At 30.2% G+C, this 21,338-nt stretch overlaps 1 protein-coding gene across 3 annotated transcripts in view; it reads left to right on the forward strand.

The window, feature by feature from the left end:
- Positions 1 to 7,992: 7,992 nt before the first annotated feature.
- LOC142320448 (arylsulfatase B-like) overlaps positions 7,993 to 21,338 on the forward strand; it is an 83,158-nt gene continuing 69,812 nt past the window's right edge. For 2 of the 3 annotated variants that reach the window (XM_075358224.1, XM_075358223.1), the window contains exon 1: positions 7,993 to 8,188. The gene's annotated coding sequence lies outside the window, so the exon portion shown is untranslated. Of the gene's footprint in view, positions 8,189 to 9,817; positions 9,903 to 21,338 lie in introns of those variants that run through there. The other variant, XM_075358226.1, reaches the window with a different exon arrangement.

Consider the following 21,338-nt stretch of genomic DNA (forward strand, 5'->3'; position numbering starts at 1 on the left):
ACGCTACCACTCCGCCACGGAGATCGGTGGAGTAGTATTTAATCAATTCTACTATTTCTTTTAAATTACTTGTTAATATTTCCTGCTGAAATTTCTAAATTAGACTGTATTATTAAGGGTTTATTATTATAGCCGAACCAGTATTAAATTGCTACTAAATCTATATTGATTGAAATTTAGTATCATTTATACAGAGCTTAAAATTTAAGATATTTTTCATTATCTATTAATAGAGAATTATTTTAATTTTATTTTTATTATTCGCTTGTTTACTTCTTGCTTATTTTGTAATCTATATAGTTATTTTCGTATTAATTCAAGTGTGTATTAAAATATTGATTTAAAAGCGCTTTGAAATGAAATTTTTGAACTGAAAGTTAATTTATAATGATTTCGAGGAATGTAAAAAATTTTCAGGATATATTCTACTGGTGAAAATAAAGACGAGAGTTCATATAAACGCTTCGTTAGCGAGTGTCGGCTGTCAAAAGAATTTGTCCTGATTTCTGCGGCTTTGGTAAAATTAAGCTAGACTGATTCTTGGGACCCAAATTAAGAGTAAATTTAGTGGTTTTATATGAAATATGACCTGAAAATTTAAAAAAAATAAATCCCAGAACTGCATTTTTAGTATTTTTGAGAAATCTGGGATAATGAATAAAAAATTGGGATCCAAAAATACTTTATTTTATATTTTACGTAAAATAACTTCAATAAACAGGTATAAACATATAAAATTTTAAACGAACCTTGTAGAACATTTTATTCTGAGTGACATGGTATGAAAAAAGCTCACAGAATTTAATAAAAACGTAAGAATTTTGAAGTTTATTAAAAGCAAAACACATGAAAATACGGCTATATATATATATATATATATATTTTTTTTTTTTTTTTTAATGGAAACACATTTGCATAAGTTCCAGATTCTGTTAAAATTTGACCCTGAACAAAACATATAAAAATTTAACATATTTTAATTTGATATTAAACGAAACAAGATTTTTCAGTATTACAAAAAGTATATAAAAATTTTAAATAAATAAATAAAAGTCAAATAAAACAACATATCAATAAAACAATTTAAACTCCTTTAAAGCTAATTAAAAATTAATTTTATAAAATTTATTCGAAATAATACATTTGAACAGTAGTAAAAACAATTAAAAGAGTGAATGGAAAAGCATTTTTATCAATCGATAGATCACTGACCGGCTTAAAAATATTTGCTACAACAAAGATTGCGTTTTCTTCAGAAATTGAAGAATTATTAACGTTTCTAAAGGAAGAAATTAATTCAACCCCGAAATCATGTGATATTCGTAACTCACATATTTATCAATGAGCCATTCATCCAAATTTAGAATCTGATATGAGCAACTAAAAGATACAGATGCAGATAGCAACTAAGATTTTAATACTCTTGAACTAAAGTAAAACAAAAATGTTGAAAAATATTACGAAATCGTAGGGGTGTTTCAAATTTTTACCATTAACAATAAATTTCTTTAGTTAAACATTATAAAAGTCAGGAAAATTAAAAATATTTCCTAATAATATTCACTTACTTTAATTGGTTCCTTATCATGTGACTGACCTTGGCCTCCTATATAGATTCCAAAACAACCGTTTTTTTTTTATAGGGCGTGGCTGTTAATTCCTACCCAGTCTAACTTGGAGGATCAGGATTATTCTATCAGAACTTTTTCCTTCTTAGCCAAAAGTTGTAGGATTATTTTGAAATGGAACATAGACCACTAATATTATATAGATTACACCCTAAGTAATCATAGGGACAACTAAAAAATTGAAAGAGTACGATTGATATTTTTAATTTGAATTACGACAACCTTTACGAAAATGGCGGTCATTTAATATTTTCCAAAGTTATTTTGAAAATTTTCTTATACTAACCCAAGTGGAAGTCTCATATCGAAAACTACATCATCTTCAGCCCAAATTTTTTAAGTAATTTTTTTTTCAATACGATTTAAAATAATTTATTACAAGCCAACACATTTTTCTTAAATATTCTAATTCCCCCCCTCCCCATGTAGAAACTTGAAATATGTTGTCCTCATATCGCAAAAATAGATCGTTTCGAGGTAGGAGTATTTGCTAATTTTCATATTTTTATGTTTCAGCATAATGATTACAACTGTTCTAGGAGTATACTTCACAATCTTACAAAAGTGAAAATATTTTTATTACCTTTATTCACTCGGGGAGAGAAATGCTAATTAAGAGATGTAAATACTAATTAGGGAGAGGAAATGAAATGAGTCTGTGTTTCACAGATTAAAAGCATTTGATTGTGTAAAAGAGAAAAAATACTATTAAAAAAATAGGTATCTATTACTTGGTTTTAGAAAAGTTATTAAAGTGTTTCCATTCATTGTTAGTATCCTCTACCCATCCGCTGAACGCTTTTGGTTTTTTCTATATGTTTACTCGTTCATAAAACATATTATTAACAGGTCATTACATATAAATCCTAATCCTATCACCTAGTTACTGTTGGTTCTTTTGGTTCAAGGTTTAACACTTCATTTATAAACTTACGTAAATTTTTTAACGCAGCACAGCTCATAGGATTCTCACTAGTTAAGGCAGCATAGTAAACTATGGCTCCAGATAAGACGGAGATTGTTGTGATGACAACAACCAAGTGAAGGCCAACATTGAAGACTGTGCTTGAGAGCCAAAGGATTGTTTCAAGGATTGCGATAAAACTTTCTCGGAATATGGGTGGACGCCAGGATGCGTTTCGGCACCCACGTCTTGGAGGCCTGCTCGAAGGCTGAAAAGGTCATGCGTCTGGTCACCAGATTATTGCCGAACTGTAACGGACCGAAGCAGCAGAGGAGGAGCCTGGAGTCTAGAGTGATACTTTACGGTGCCGAGATATGGGGATGGATCATTAGATACGGCATATACAGAGGGGCTCTCGAATCAATACACAGAAGAAGGTGCCTCCGTATTACAGTTGTATATGGCCGGTTTCTCGAGAGGCAGTTGAAGTGTTGGCGGGAATATTACCTGTCGATCTGGAGATCACCTGCAGAATGAAGATTAAAGAGCAACGGTCATTAACACCTGCGGAAAAAAAGAGAGTGGCCAGCTCCATCGAAATGAGGAGAGAATGGCAGATGCGGTGTGACACTAGTGATAGAGGCCGATGGACACACCGCATAATTGGGGACCTGAGAAGTTGGTGTGAGAGGTCCCACGGCTCGCTAGATTACTGACTCGCACAATTTCTAGCGGGCCATGGGGGGTTCAGAGAATACCTTTTTAGGTTTAAGCTAGATCACTCCGCTAGTTGTCCGGTGAGAGTAGACGACGAAGAGACAGCATATCACGTCTTCTTTCGCTGCCCGCGATTTGAAGATACGAGGAGGGAAATATTGAACACCATTGATAAAAGGGAAATGTTCCTCCCCGAGAAACTACAATAGATCATGTTGGGGGCGCGGAAAACAACGGCTTCCTAGCAAGGTTTGCTAGGAAGATCATGGAGGAGCTGTACGTCTGGGAGGAGTCTCGCAGGGGTAGAAGAAGGGGTTGTCGGAGGGTGCGGAGGCGGACAGGCATGCGGCTAAGAGCCTAGGGGGTTCCCCGTACGTGTGGGGATCGCTGGATGCGATGAGGTCGTGGGCACTGCGCTCCCACGTCCGATGGTGACCCGTGAGGTAAGTATACTATAGTGTTCGATTGTCTTTGAGATGTTTGTTTATGTGATTGTTGGATGTGGCTGGTTTTGATGTGATGTATAGAGTGTGCGGCGTGAGGTATGTTTTCTGAGTGATGATTGGATGTCGTGGAGTGTGTGGTGAGATTTAGTTTTATGTTTGGTATCTTGTGGGTGTGAGGTCCTTGTCTGTTTACTGTGGTGTCTGAATGTGTGTGAAAGCGTATTCCTCCCTTCTTGAATTAATACACACCGGCTATACCAGGAAGGGTGGGTAGCCAGGGGTGGAGGTTTAGTCGGTAATAAGCAGGAACACATACGCATTTAATAACATCTTACGGAACCTGTTACCTACCTCGACACTGCTAAGCCGCCCGTAAATGGGGTTCCTCCACCTGTTTATAAAAAAAAAAAGGCAGCATAGTAATCGAGATAACAGGTATGATTTTTTGCCATATCAGATACACAAATGAGTAGATCTGTGTACCCTTAAATTAATGTAATTGAAAATTATTGTCTTTAGTGAAGTAGCGATAATAAAAAACCTAAAAATAAAAAAATCAGAAAGGAGTTCCATAAGTTTCCAAGCTAAGCCAGGATTGCTATCAGTTAATACTCGGCACTTCGACAGAGTACTTAGGAGGAAAATTAAATGGAACGTTAAAGAATATAAAAGTATTTACAAGTAAAGATTTATATAAAATAAGTTTTATGTTATTATTAAAATTTTGAGATGCGGTACATAAGGTGCCCGAGTCTCCCCACCACCTTAATCAATTCTTAAATAAACTAAATGATATGATCCGTATTTAGAAATTTATCGTAAAGAATTTAATAAAAATCTGTTAATTAAGTCTGAAGATAGCAAGAAAAACGATAACAGACAAAAAAATCTGATGTGAACACCACATGAATTCTTTGTACGCCTATTAAATTACACATACACTTTTTTTTTTTTTTTTTTTTTACACTAGAGGTTAATATTTATTAATAAATCAATATATTTTTTAAAAAAGTTAAAAAAACGGAGATGAAGTCTGATTCGAACCGATGTGCCTTCCCCTTGTAAGATCCAAATATTTCATTAATTAAAATTTCATTTGGCTATAACTCTGGAGCCAGTAAAAATAAGTACCGCTTATCATATATCGTTGAAAAGTTCTCAATGATAGCTTGTTACTGCAGTTAAGAAAAAGTTCAAAATCCAATTTTTTTTTTAATTTTGGGCTTTTTGGACACTTTTAGTCCAGTCGATTGCAATCAAAAGGGGAGGTGCCCAAATACACGTTACAACAGTCCTGAAACCAAAATTTCAACATCCTACGGCTAATCGTTTTTGAGTTATGCGATATATATACGTACGTACAAAGGTCACGCGCGAAACTAGTCAAAATGGATTCAGGGTTGGTCAAAATGATATTTCCGCTGAAATCTGAAAACCAAAATTTTTCGCGATAATAATACTTCCTTTAATAAAATAAAGATAAAAAAAAGTGAAAAGGACTTTTTCCCCCAACCCTTAACGGGGAAAACAAATAAATCAGAAATATTTAAGTACGGATTCCATTCATCCCCCTTGTTTTTGGAGGTTTTAAAGTTTATTTATCAGTTATTTATTTTAATAATTCATTCTGAAAAACAGACTATTAAAAAAATTGATATCTCTTTTCTGATGGAATATCTAGTTTGAAGAAGTTTAAAGTCAGACTTTAGCCCAATTTTTGATTCCTTCTACACATATTAATATCTATATGTATTTTATACATATATATATATATATATATATATATATATATAAATATATATAAAACCAATATATATATATATAAAACCAAGTTTAAACTAGTTTGGTCGACGAGTTTTCGAGATATGATTAAAAAACGTTTTGAAATAGTCTTGTTTCCTATTCCTAAATCCAATCGAATTATAACTTAATAAGTTACTAACTTGATTAAATAAGTTATTTAGTTAGAAGTAAATCAGTTTTTTAATTTATTTAAATAAATTAATAAGTATCATACTAAAGTTAAATTTTCTAAGACCATTATACAAATAATGAAAATTTTAAAATGGCAAAATCTACCCCTGATCTTTTTGTAATTTTGTCAAAGATTTAATACCATAATGCCCAACTATAGAAATTTTTTCGTCATTTTCGAAGAATATATGTCAAACTAGACTGGAGATATTAATTAAAATACAGGTCAACACATTTAAGTACAATCATCTTCCAAAATTTCTATAATTTTTTTATGTTTTTTAAACCAATGGGAGTCTTCAAAGTCGACACTTGAAAAAATCCCGATACCTAAAAATGTTGTTCGAATGCTATACTTTCTCTTTATAGCTATCCTGCTGCATCAGTAATAAACCTATAACCAGAAAATTAAAAATAGAGTATTAATTAACAAATTATGTGGAAAACTGGCCTGAAGCTCTGTGAAAACCTTAATGATAGCAATTCCGAAAAAAATTGAACCCAAGAATTAATAAATCAGAGAGCAAAAATTTTAATAGTCCATGTCGTCAAAATATTGTAAAAGAATCCAAAATCGGAGGTTGGTAAGACTAATGAAAGAGAATGCAGGACAGGGAGGAACAGTTTGGCTTCAGGAAAGGGATAGGAACCACAGATGATATCAGGCTAAAAAGGATGGTTGGAGAAATATTTAGAGAGAGGGAAGGAAAATAAGACTGTGTTTTATAGATTAAGACAAGCCATTTCATTGAGTCAAATGGGAGAAAATTATGGTGATTCATAAAGAAAAAAAAGTAGAGTGGAAAAAGAGAAGATTTATCAAAGAATTATTACATGAAACAAATAGCAGTAATGAAAGTAAAAAAGAATATAACTGACAGGCTGGGTGTAAGGTGATGTGTTAGGTAGGACCTCTCACCGACACTGTTAAATATTTACGTTGAAAATGTGATAAAGAATACATTCGAAAAAAGGAAAGAAAGGATAAGAACAGGATGACGAAAAATAAGGTGCATAATGGTTGCTGATAATATGTTAATTCTAGCTAATGAGATACACATGTTTCAAAGATTGTTAACAGCCTTGGAGAAAGGAATGAAAGAGTATGGAATGAAAACAAATGTAGGAAAAACAAAAGTAATGAAAGTAAACAACAAAGAGGATTTAATGATAAGGACAAGTGAAGGAAGAATGAAAAATAAAAAAAAATACAAATATTTGGGGACTATGGCGACAGAGGATTGGACGAGGATAATGAAAATAGAAGGAATAATAGCGATGACAAAGAAACCCGTGGAAATGAACGACGAAGAAAATATTACGTAGTAGAAGTCGGGACTTAGAGTTAAGGAATTAGTTAGCCAAATGCTATGTATGGAAAGGGGGGATGAAGCACGGTGATGAGGAAAAGGGACAGAATTGAGGTTTTTTAAAATACGGATAAAGAGAAGGGTGGAGAAAATAAGATGAACGGATAAAGTAAGAAATGAGGATATAATGAACAAGAGGAAAGAGCACTTTGCGAGAAGTCTACAAAGAAAAAAAAAACCGATTAGGACTTGTGGCTCGAGGAAGTCAAATTTTGACAACTACATTGGTAGGGTCAGTAAAAGAAGAAAGGAAGTGAGGAAGAAGAAGGGTAAAGTTAATAGATGAGATGAAGCTCGGAAATTATAAGGGGTCGAAGGAGAAGGTTTGGAACAGAAATGGATGGAGACAACGGTGGTGTAAAGGACCTACAACCAGACAGAAAACCAGATGATGATGACATTGAAATCACACTTACGTACTTAGATACATCTGGAAGTTTCTAAAACTTTTTTATTTTTTTTTGTATTAAGGGGGATTTTGAAATGTCAGCATTTGTAAAAACCATGATAAATTTTGGAACTTTTGCCTATGGCTATACTTACCCTTTACACCTGGGTTATAGGCAGAAAGTAATGATACAAGTAAGTAATATTGGATAATAGATTATAGATAATAATTTATGTAATCAATCAAAATACTGTTGTCACGCTTGCAATTTTAAATAACCTATAATAAATAATTTATTATTTAATAAACAGATAAAATTGTGTAATATAACGTATTTTTTATTTGTCTTAATTCTGGTCCATCGATTGATCAACTAATCTCCTGTAAGAAATTTAAGTGATAATTTTCAGGTGGGGATTTATAAGTAAAGTTTATAGTTTATGTAGTGTGTTAGTATTAGTGTGTATCTAAGGTTATGTTGGTGGATAGGTAGGTAGTTAGTTAGGTACGTATGTATAAGAGTTATAATATCGTGTGACTATAGTGGAGTCTTTATAAGCGAGTAACGATGGAGACGTTAGATCAGTAGTAGCAGGGTTCTTGTGCCGTTGCAACTTCGGTCTACAGCTGCTGCAATAATCGACCGTGTTTAACTGCATTAATCTAACTTAAAATTAAAAAAAGAAAATCAGCAGCCAGTGTGTTTTTACTTCAAGTGATTATTACAAGTGATTTACCTACAATATTTTTTTGATTAAAGTGTCAGTGTTTTTATTTTATTTATTAATTAGTCTAATTTAAGTTTAAATTAATTAGAAAAACTAATAATTTAAATATACATTTTTAATTAAAAAAATAATCACAATATTCATTAATATAAATACATTTTTCTTTTTTAATTTCAAATTTTATCTTTTATAATCTTAACACATAGTGATTGTTCACTTAGTGAACAATTTAACACATAGTGATATATATATATATATATATACTACTGATCATTAATTACTATTTGAATATTTACTGTATTATAATTATATCCATAAAATTAAAAATTTTTTAGCAACCAAAATAATTCATAATAATTTCTAGCTAAACTATTTTCTTATAAATAACAAATTTTAATTTCCGACCTCCGAGTAGATAGCGTCTCGGCATTTCGTGTGGAAGTGCCTGGATCAAATCCCGACTAAGCATGACATCTTTTCATTCGTTACCAATTTTCATTGGGTTAATAACCATATAGTTGTTAATCCCCGCTCTTTCATAAAAAAAAAAATATATTTTTTTTAATTTAAATTTTTGTTAATTTTCTCAATAATTTTTAATTTCTTTTTTCCTTAATATTTTCTAATATATTTTTAAATAATATATACATATATATATTTTTTTTTAATATCATCCTAATTCTGTATATCCAAAACGTTTCAATTTCAATAATTAAAAATTTATTTTACGACAAATGAGGTAGTCTTATAACAAATTATACCTTAAAAATTAATACAATTTTATAAAAAGTTTTTTTTTACTTTTTCCCCTCCTTTTTAGATAGAAAATTATTTATTTATTTATTTTTTAATACCTTTATTTATATAGTCGCATCAGCAGTTAAAGTCATTAGCTGCTTATAATGTAATGTAATTGTACCGGTAAATGTGTAGTCTTCAACAAACTCAGGTCGACTACTCCTAAGACGTATGGTTAATTGAAACCCAGCTACCAAAAAACACCGGTGTCCACGATCTAGTATTCAAATCCGAATAAAAGTTTACCTACAAGTGATTTAAATAACCTATAATAAATAATTTATTATTTAATAAACAGATATTAAAATAAACAGAACATATTTTTTATTTGTCTTAATTCTGGTCCATTGATTGGTCAACTAATCTCCTGAAAGAAAGACCTGTAATAAAGGTTAAAAACCTGTATTAGGATTTGAACCTGAGAACTTCGACTTCGAAATCAACTGATTTACGATGACGAGTTTACCACATGCCAACTCGGTAGGTTTTTAATTTTCTTATTTTTAATCCACTTCAAAGAAAATCTTCTTTTTTTTTTCTAAATAACCAGTATCGATTTTTTTTTTCAATGTTAATTTTTTAGAGAAAGTTAATCTGGTAGTGTTTTTTTTAAGTTTTTTCCTCATAACTTAAATTGAAAATCTGTTTATCTAAGAATTACATTGTCTACTTTCTTTATCTCTCTCTCTCTCTCTCTCTCTCTCTCTATATATATATATATATATATATATATATATATATATATATATATTATTTATTTTATTTAATTATACGTCTTACATATAAAAGTTTAGATATTTTTTATTTTTTGTTGAAACCATTTTTTTTCTTTCTTTTTATATTATATTATTACAACAGGATTATGTTATATTCATTTAAGCCGTTCTTATGTTCAAAAAAAGAAGTATTTTGGCACGAAAATTTAAAAATCTTATTTATTACACTCAAGGTGAAAAAAATATAATGCATATCTCATCTCGAAATTCCATAATCTTAGCTTATATAACTCTGTACATTACTCAGTTCATCGATTACATTATTTCTTTGCCATTCCTTTTCGTTAATTATGTTTTTGTAGGCTTATCCATTGTTTAAAATAATAATCATAACAAAATTAAGAAATTTAAAATTAAATAGATATTGTTAAAAAATAAAAAAGACTTAAAAAAAGTTCCTAAAAAAAATATTTTTTTGTGTGAAATATGTTTTTTTTTTAAATCTGTGCCAAATTGTTTGTTCTTGATTTTTTATAAGTTTTAGACTACTAAAAATAAAAGTTTAATAAACGATTGATTGATAACATGTTTTTTATTTATTTTCGTTAATGTTTAATTGAACTTAAATGATTGATTGATAACATGTTTTTTTATTTATTTTCGTTAATGTTTAATTGAACTTAAATGATTGATTGATAACATGTTTTTTATTTATTTTCGTTATTGTTTAATTGAATTCATAAACTAAAAACTTGTGTTTGGAAATATAAAATGAAAATTTTTTAGCGTATGAAAAATTCTATGCCTGACCGAGATTCGAACTCAGGATCTTCGGAATGAAATGCGAGACGCTACTAAGGAGGTGCAATTTTTAAACTTTATTTTATGTACAACACATTTTTTTATTTTTAACAGTAAATTTTGTACATACAATATATATAATATGAAAGAATTCTCAATTTTTTCTGATTTACTAAAGAAAAAATATGTTACTTTAATCAAAACAGTAATTTTATTGCAATTGTTGGTTTTATTTATTTCTTAGATTTTGCTTCCAATATTTTCGCGTCTTCGTAACAAATATCTTTTTTAAGTGGCTTTCTTAAAATACACAGTAATAATTAAAGGCTATTTGAAATTATACTTAAAATTTCTAATTAGTAATACACTTGAATATTATCGCAAGAATTTTTCTAAACATTGTCATTTATCATCTGGAGAATAACTAAAGTTTTGCTGCAAAGGAGATTTTTTTTTCAGTTTGATGATATCACCACATAAGCTTGAAACTTGTCCCCGGGATAAGGAAATAGATTTTTGTGGCGTATGAAAAATGCCATGCCTCACCGGGATTCGAACCCGGGGCCTCCGGATAAAAGAAAGAGCCTCTAACACTCCGTCACAGAGATCGGCAATTATAAATAATTAATCATAAATAGCAACATGTTACTTATACTAAAGTACATCTAATAGCTATTTTTTTTAATTCTTTTTTTTCTTTTTTTTTGTAAGGTGATTAATTTACCATTAAGCTCCAAGGCTTATGCGTAGAGATATGATATAAAATATCTGTAAAGTATGAAAAAGCGTCAAGTGTGATCAGAATTCGAACCCTGAACCTTTCGGATAAAACACAAAGATTTTACCACCCTACCGCGGGGATCAATATGAGGTTTTGTCTTTCCGGATAAAAAGAAATATTATTAGTACTAAAGATAGTTGTTTTTTTTTGTTTTTTTTTTTTTTGTTTTTTTTACTTTAAATTCGTTTAAAATATTTAAAAAACAATTTTTTGTCAGGTGATTAATTTACCACGTAAGCTCTAAGACTTATACGTGAGAATATAATACAAAATATTTAAGCATGTTGTAGAAAAACAATTGCCAAACTCGAATCTAGAACTTTTCGGTTAATAGACAAAGATATATGGATTCAACCCATCAGGTTGGTCTAGTCGTTCGTTAACTTGTCATTACAAATTCGAAGTCGAGAGTTCTAAGTTTTAAATCCTAGTAAAGGCTTTTATACTTTTATGCGAATTTGAATACTAGATCGTGGATACCGTGTTCTTTGATGGTTGAATTTCAGTTAACCACATGCACATCTCAGGAGTGGTCAACCTGAGACTGTAGAAGATTACACTTCATTTTCATTAATATGCTTCATTCATCCTCTGAAGCAAAACCTTACGGTCGTTCCAGAGGCTAAACAATTAAAGAAATAGCTACGTAAGAAATAGCCACTATTCCCGCCACGGAGGTCAACATTAAATTCACAGTTTTTGCATAAAAACAAACAATATTAATACTGCAGATAGCTTTATTTCTATTTTATTTTTCTTATTTTAAACTCATTTAAAAAATTAAAAAACCACACAACAAAATTGGTGGACTGTAGAAGACCTATCTCCTAACTAAAAATTCAAAATTATTTTAACTTCATCAACGGTAGTAATTTATAAAATTTTTTTTTTTTTTGTCTTCAGTCATTTGACTGGTTTGATGCAGCTCTCCATGATTCCCTATCTAGTGCTAGTCGTTTCATTTCAGTATACCCTCTACATCCTACATCCCTAACAATTTGTTTTACATATTCCAAACGTGGCCTGCCAACACAATTTTTCCCTTCTACCTGTCCATCCAATATTAAAGCGACTATTCCAGGATGCCTTAGTATGCGGCCTATAAGTCTGTCTCTTCTTTTAACTATATTTTTCCAAATGCTTCTTTCTTCATCTATTTGCCGCAATACCTCTTCATTTGTCACTTTATCCACCCATCTGATTTTTAACATTCTCCTATAGCACCGCATTTCAAAAGCTTCTAACCTTTTCTTCTCAGATACTCCGATCGTCCAAGTTTCACTTCCATATAAAGCGACACTCCAAACATACACTTTCAAAAATCTTTTCCTGATATTTAAATTAATTTTTGATGTAAACAAATTATATTTCTTACTGAAGGCTCGTTTACCTTGTGCTATTCGGCATCTTATATCGCTCCTGCTTCGTCCATCTTTAGTAATTCTACTTCCCAAATAACAAAATTCTTCTACCTCCATAATCTTTTCTCCTCCTATTTTCACATTCAGCGGTCCATCTTTGTTATTTCTACTACATTTCATTACTTTTGTTTTCTCCTTGTTTATTTTCACGCGATAGTTCTTGCGTAGGACTTCATCTATGCCATTCATTGTTTCTTCTTAATCCTTTTTACTCTCGGCTAGAATTACTATATCATCAGCAAATCGTAGCATCTTTATCTTTTCACCTTGTACTGTTACTCCGAATCTAAATTGTTCTTTAACATCATTAACTGCTAGTTCCATGTAAAGATTAAAATGTAACGGAGACAGGGAACATTCTTGTCGGACTCCCTTTCTTATTACGGCTTCTTTCTTATGTTCTTCAATTGTTACTGTTGCTGTTTGGTTCCTGCACATGTTAGGAATTGTTCTTCTATCTCTGTATTTGAACCCTAATTTTTTTAAAATGCTGAACATTTCATTCCAGTCTACGTTATCGAATGCCTTTTCTAGGTCTATAAACGCCAAGTATGTCGGTTTGTTTTTCTTTAATCTTCCTTCTGCTATTAATCTAAGGCCTAAAATTGCTTCCCTTGTCCCTATACTTATCCTGAAACCAAATTGGTCTTCTCCTAACACTTCCTCCACTCTCCTCTCAATTCTTCTGTATAGAATTCTAGTTAGATTTTTGATGCATGACTAGTTAAACTAATTGTTCTGTATTTACATTTATCTGCCCCTGCTTTCTTTGGTATCATAACTATAACACTTTTTTTGAAGTCTGACGGAAATTCCCCTTTTTCATAAATATTACACACCAGTTTGTATAATCAATCAATCGCTTCCTCACCTCCACTGCGCAGTAATTATACAGGTATTCCGTCTATTCCAGGAAACTTTCTGCCATTTAAATCTTTTAATGCTTTTAATAAATAAAATAATAGTAAAATCAAATTTCAGAAATACACATTCCATAAGAACGAACATACATAATATACAGTTTAGAAATTAAAAGTATATGTAATTACACATGTAATTTGAATTTTTATTTTGCAATATTTAAACGAATAAACTAATAAATACTCATCTCCATAGCAAAATGAGAATCTATCTTTCAACCGAAAGACACCTGAGTTCGAATCGGAATAAAATTTTGTATTATAACACATTAAAATCCCACCTATATTATAAAATGGTAAGAAAAATAAAGAAAACATGAAAATTGCAATAACATGAGACCTAATAGATCTAATTGGATGAGTAATGGCTTAAAACACGGGGAAAATCAAGTCACATTTAACCAGGCCTAACCCACAATTTTTCCTTAACTCTTGATTTATGAGCAAAAAGTTTTAACCTTATTAATCGAAAAGTTTCGGATTCAAATTGGGGTCAGGCTAGATGCTTTTCACAATCTAAAATTTTATGTATATATGCATTACATACGCACATCTCTCTTCATTCATCTCACTTCTAACATTTGATAAATCATTTTTTTTAAATTGATTAACTTACGAGAGCTATTATTTGGCTAGATAATCCCGCCATCAGAAATAATTTGGTTCCTTTCTTTAATTCTTTCATTATAAAAATAATTTATTTGCCCTTTCTAAAGATAGATGTGTCACCATCCTTTATTAAAGCTAGAATGTAATTTCAGATTATTACACAGGCCTTTTATTGTATTTTACTTACTTGTTTATTATATACAAAGTATGGTAATTCTTAAATAGCATTTTAACAGATAACATAGGAAAATGATAATCAAATGGTCCTGCCTCGAAACTATCTATTTTTCGGTTTCGGATAATCACACCCCATGGAAGGGGGAAACTCAAATATTTTTAACAAAAAAGGTAGGGTTGTGACACATCATTTTAAAGGGCATGAAAAACAAAACGTTTTTTATGTAAAAAAAAAAACTTCAGTTTACGATGACAACTCTAACCAAAATGGCGGACGTTTAATATTTTTCACAGTTAGTTTCAAAAGAGGTCTATGACACACCTGAATTAGTGGTCTCTTACTAAAAATATGTAGTCTGTTTTAATGCTTTACTGTTGAGCAATTATTAAAGAGATATTTTTAGACCAATTTTGAAGCTAGAATGAAAATATTTGAATAGCCTCACCATTTTGTGAGGGTTTCGTTACCCGATGTTTTTTAAGTAGAAATTTTTGTTGTTTAATGACCTTTAAAATGATTTGTCACAACCCTACCTTTTTCAATTTAAATGTTTGAGTTGCCTCCATGGGGCCCACTGGGACTTGAAAATGTGGTGGGATCATAACGAAAAAAAATTAATTGTTTCAAGGTAAACATCTTTTTTTCCATGAAAAGGTTGGGCATACTTTGTATATATATATATATATATATATATATAGCAGCATCTCTATCTGAGATGTAAGTACTACTGGAACATTAGTTTATTTATTTTAATTATTATTATTCTTATTATTATTACATAGGTTTTAATTACTTAAATGTGTTCCGGCTGTATGTTTAATTTGACTCAATAAATAATTTTATTACTGTGACAAATTTAAGGTTATAACTTCAATAACAAATAAATGACTCTCCTGCATTTTTCACCATAAATAATTTAAACTAAACATTCAATATAAGTGCCTACGTTAGTTTCATTCAATTTTTCGGATCGATAAAAGTATTAAACCATCAAATTTATCTTTTAGTCAAAGTTTCAAGAATTTCAGTTTGGATGTATTTTACCCTGGAGAAGAAGTCAGGAGGTAATTTTTCGCAAAGTATAACTCGAAAATAAAGCGTTTTCGGATCTGTTTATATGTACTTATTTCTTTATTTTCATTTTCAGATCGTGTTCTGAAATTCTCTGTGTTTTTCGTGAGTACTACATATACTCGTATATGTACGGTGTGTCCCACAAACAAGTATACGCTTTTAATTTAGTATCACTCGCCCATTCCTCCACCGATTTTATTGAAACATTATAGACTTTTTAACAAAGGTTCTAAAATTGTTCTGTAAAAATGTTAACCTTCTATAGAATTTATAGAAACAAAATGGCGGCTTTCAAATAAATACAATTTGAAAATCAAATAAAACCAATGACGACAGATTAGAACCAGAATAACTAAAAACAGTTAGATAAATAGTCACGGTTGCGGCTAATTATTCCTTTTTTTATTCAATTTTAACAGCTGTTTAACAATATATCATCTGTTTTTAATCATTTTTACCAGGTATTTTGTAACGAATAAAAAATGTGATTTATCTAAAATTGATGTTTTAATTTGGAAGCCCTCATTTTGTTTCTATAAATCCCAGAAGGTTGAAATTTAAAAAAAATATTTTTCAAACTTTCGTTAAAAGGTCTGTAAATTTTCAATAGAACCGGTAGGGAAATTATTGAGTAATTCTAAATCAAAAGCAAATACCTCTTCGTAGTACACAAGGTATATATATATATAATTACATATTCTTTTTTCAACTAGACTTATTAAAATTAAATTGTTTTAACAAAAAAAAAGAAAGATGTGATTTGGTTTAATACAATGAAAGTAGAATTCTATTTTTATACGTAGTCTTGACCTTCAAATAAACGCATTTTATTATCTACGTATACATAACCGTATATATAAAGTACACCGTTAACGGATCTCGATTGTAATGTCCGTTTAAACATTTGTTTAGATATAAAAAATTCTTTATTTGTTATTACAATAAATAAAATGAAAGTTTTATAAATGTGAAACAGAATCAGACTACTATTGTTTTGATAGCCTATTATTATTATTATTAATTAATTTTATCAATGTTTAAAGAAATACTACTGATTTAGAGACGACATCCACCTCACTCCCTCGCTCTCTCACTCTCTCTCGCTCTCTCTCTCTTCCTTTCTTTCTTTCTTTTTCTTCTCATTAAATTCTACATTCGTAAATTCTGAATAGGTAACCTTATATTCTACAGTTTATGAATGTAAAATATATGTGCTGCAAGTTTAAACCTACTGACGTGTTTGTAGATATAAATACATTTACCTTGAGATTAACTGTTACTATATTTACTTGTTTTACCAAAGATATATTAAAGAAAGAATAAAAAAATAAAGAAAATTAATAATTGTAATTAGATTTATTTAATTTATTTTTTACAAGAATTAGTTGTAATGTGACTCATTCTGTTAGTGCATTATTACTAATAGGATATACATCGTGTAAATCCTCTTAAACAAATTTACACTATTAATGATTGGGTTTTTCCTCTTTTATTCATTCATAAAAATACGCTATACGCGGATGGTTTTAATAAACAAATCCGTAAAATCCGGTCATTTTTTCTTACGTTTAAATATTTATATTATTTACATTTTCAATATCGTCATTTTACCTTTAAAACATTTTTAGAAATTTCAACGAATATTATAAAAATAAATATTAAATATAACCGATTCATTTTATGCAACGATCCATTTTATCGGAGATAGGCGTTAATTAAGAATTATTCACGAAAGGAAACTTCATCCCATAAAATGTACAGTTTGGTGTGGAATAACTGCTCGAGACATCATCGGGCCTTATTTTTTTCGAAGGCGAAGATGAAAATCCTGTAACTGTTGCTGGTGAACGGTATAGAGCCGTACTCCAAAATTTTCTACTTTTTGCTTTACAAAATATATCAGAGATGTAGTTCCAGCAGGATGGGAGCCAATCTCATACGGCCAAGCAAAAACGGAACCGGCCTCCGTGGCCCGAGTAGTAACGTCTCGGCCTTTCATCGGGAGGTCCCGGATTCGAATCCCGGTCAGGCATGGCGTTTTCATACACGTTACAAATCATTCATCTCATCCTCTGTAGCAATACCTAACGGTGGACCCGAAGATTAAAAAAAAAGAAGAAAAAAACTACGGAACTCTTAACAGAGATATTCGGTGAACAATTCATTTCGAGGGATTCGGAAATTTCATATCCATCACGGTCTTTTTCTTGCGGGTACTTCAAGGAGAGAGTTTATATCGATAAACCTAGAACTCGTGAACAGCTAAAAGAGAACATCCGAACTGAAATCGGGCTTTTAAATGAATATTTTCTAACATCTATAATGGAAAACACCTTAGGAAGAATAAGAATCTACGAGCCTGAAAATGACAAGCGTTTGCGAATATTGTCTTTTGGAATGCGAAATATTGTCTTTTGGAATTAATTTTAAAAACCTCCATAAATTATATTAATTTTCTGTGCAAACCGTTTTTGTAAACTATAACTCTTAAAAATGTTTCTGGCTTTTGAAATCCCCTAGGAACTTATGATACACTCAACAGTATATTGCACAGCTATGCAGTAAGAAACTATATGTAATTTATAAATAATAAATTATTTTTAAAAAATAAATAATAAATACTAATGTGTTAAATTCATCTTAGATTTGTTATTTTATAAACTTTTTGATATAATCAATCAATCCATTTGGGGGAATTTTGGCACGATAATTTCTGTATATGGAACACTGATGCCAATTAACTTTGGTCACAATCGCTCACCCGGAGGGATCTTATGGGTTTCTGGAACTCGTATCTTAACATTTTACACAGGGATTAGGTAAACTTTTTCGCATAATCCCCCCTAGATTCTAAGAGTTTGCATGTCTATTGAATCTATTTGGTTGTTTGCCGCTTAAATTTTAAGGTTATTTATTTCGACAATTTTATTCAGGAACGAAGGATAATTTTTGTTTGCCTCTTCGTCAGATATAATCTTTCAGACTAAGTTCTACTTCTTTATATTTTCACACTAAGATTATAACTGATATTTCAATCTTTTTTACAGTTGTTTGGATTCGGAGATATGGTCCTCACGAATCCCGTATCTCAAAATTTAATTCAAAGGGTAGATAAATTTTTACACGTAATTTAATTTCCCTTAGGTAACTATGATATTTTTGGATGGGTTCGGTCTTATTCAAAACCCCATAAATCGGTCGGGGAAAGCACATTTTTGTTGTTTCTGAAATTAGTCACATTCTTGCATAGTAAAGCAAGGCGCTATTTTCTCTACTTGCAGCCACACATCTAATCCCCTTCGCTACAGCCTTGCTATAACTGCTCGGCTATACTAATTTCATAATTAAATTAAATTATTATTTCGGTTTGGGAGCGAAATATTAAATATTTTATTTAAATTATTATTATTACGCGTTTGGGAGATTGTATTAAACGGTGAGGGAACAATAAGCATAATTTTTTTGCGTTTTTCGTTAGTTTTCATTTTGTTTGATATCTTCAGTTTGAATTAACCGATTTTTATGAAATTTCGTACTACTTCTGAGTAAGGCATCATTGATACCATGGTCACGTGGCACCCTTATCTGAAAATTTCCCTCAAAAGGTAAAATAATTTTTTTTACAAAGTCAATAACTCTTAGGAGGATTTACATTTTTAGTTCGTATTGAATCCCATCCGACCATTAATTAAAGGGCTAAAATAATTTTTTCATTTTTTTCATATATCCAAAAAAATGTCCTTATTTACGTCTATATTTAAAACACTTACGTGATTTTATTTTGAAGTCTTTTGATTACGGATGAGGGAGTAGTTTATACCTAGAACTGATTAAATATCTAGATAACGATTTTTCATACAATTTTGAAATTTTTCGCAGTGAACTGGGTGTCAAAACTGTAGATTTTTTGGAACAAACTAATAAGGGATTTGGGTAATTTATATACAGAACTAATAGTTTATCTCAATAATGTTTTTTATTTTTTTATTTTTTAATATTAAACTGAAATTTTAAACAGTACACGTGAATTGTAACTCTCGTAAAATTTCCCTCATTAGTAATCTGCAAGTTTGAAGAATCCTCGATAACCAGAACTGCATAAATTTCGCGGCTCCGCCGTAACTCTTTGCCGTTTTTAGACTTGCAAAAAATTTTCTCAGGAATGAATAAACTTATTAAAAATAATAATAAAAACCGCACTAAAAATAGAAAGGGAAAATATGTTATCCAACTCTTCATTAAATTTCTACTTTTTTTTAAATTTAAGTCAAATTATTAACCCTTGATTTGTCAGCGACATGAATAAGTCGTATTTGAAAGAAAGATTTAATAGTGTTATTTTTACGAAATTTTTATTCCTATAGAAGGATTTCAAGGAGTATATATAACACACTTTTTTCATAACTCAAAGCATAGGGGAATATTCATTACACCATCTTCCTCAGATATTCTTATGGTTGTGACCCGTGTAATGGACCTGAAGGTCTAGAGACGCTATTTTTAATTGTTTTCTCTGAAAGTAATGATGTCCGTTAAACATACACTCCCTATAGTTGAAGAGAGTAAAAGTATTATTTGTACAACTGAATATCATAATGCATTTAAAACGTTTAACATGTTGATCTACTAAAGTATATTCGGGTCGGTGAAAAAGGTATAACGAGAAAACAGTTATATAATAATAATAATAATTCTTTATTCCGTAATACATATACAAAAAAGAATGTTTTTACAATATACAGTAACATATAACTATGATAACTAAAAATATAAAATTAACATTAATAAACTAATTTACAAAATTTCTCTAAGTTAATTAAAATCATAATATCCTTAATTTTGTTTTTAATTACTACTACATTTAAACTAATTTAATTAATTAAACGTAGCGTTAAATTAATTTTCATTAAAAAATTTTAATTCTTAAAAATTAACATTAAATTCTTAGATTTGATCTAAAAAAAAAAAATCTAAAAACAGTTTAAGAGACTAACAAAAAAACTTAGATTAATTCTTTATTATTTATTACCGTTAATTACTTAAAAAATAAAAGTATATTTACTAAAGATAGGTGCCTCCTTAGAGCATAGCTGTGTTGAGGTCACCATCAGTTCTTAAATTAATCAGTTGAGACGGTAGCTAACAAGTTTCTCTAATAAAAACACAAAGATTCATTTAATAATTATTTATAACCTAAGAAAATTACACGTAATAGAACTTTACCTTCAATGTTTACACGATTACTTAACGACTTATTTAACACTTACTTACTCATAACTTTATTACGATTATTCAATGGCTAATAAATTAGTTTCACTCGATGAAAAATGAAAAGTTTAGTTTGTTAATTAAAAATAAATTGAATATCCTGCAACGTCAAAAGCCATAGTCTCAGCCTTTTGGAGAAGATCGGTAGAGAATTTACGGATGTTATAGAAACTGGAAGTTTATTAAACAACTTTGGGGCAGAATAAATGAAGAAGCGTTTATAAGCCTCGTTTTTCGGAAATGGAATAGCTACACGGTTCTGTGCTTGTAGCCTGCCTGAATAAACACTATTCTTACCCTTCATATAACCTCCTCTAATATAGAATATCCGCAAAACCCGATAAACATAAATATACCTTAACGGTAAGATTTGCAGTCTTTGAAAGAGTGGGAAGGATGGTTCAAATCTATTTACTTTAGTCATAATGTATGCTTAATTCTCGTATTAAACCTTTAGGCATAAGATGTTTGTTTTTCCTGAAATTTTTTATTCTAATTTTGCGTAAGTTTTTCCTTCTTTTAAATTAGTTTTCTTTTTTAAAGTCTTGTTTTATTAAAAATCAGATTTAGTTTTTTTTAATACTAAAGAAATAAATTTCTAATATGAAAGAAATATC

Source organism: Lycorma delicatula, chromosome 2, assembly GCF_047948215.1.
Source record: "Lycorma delicatula isolate Av1 chromosome 2, ASM4794821v1, whole genome shotgun sequence".
Taxonomy (NCBI): domain Eukaryota; kingdom Metazoa; phylum Arthropoda; class Insecta; order Hemiptera; family Fulgoridae; genus Lycorma; species Lycorma delicatula.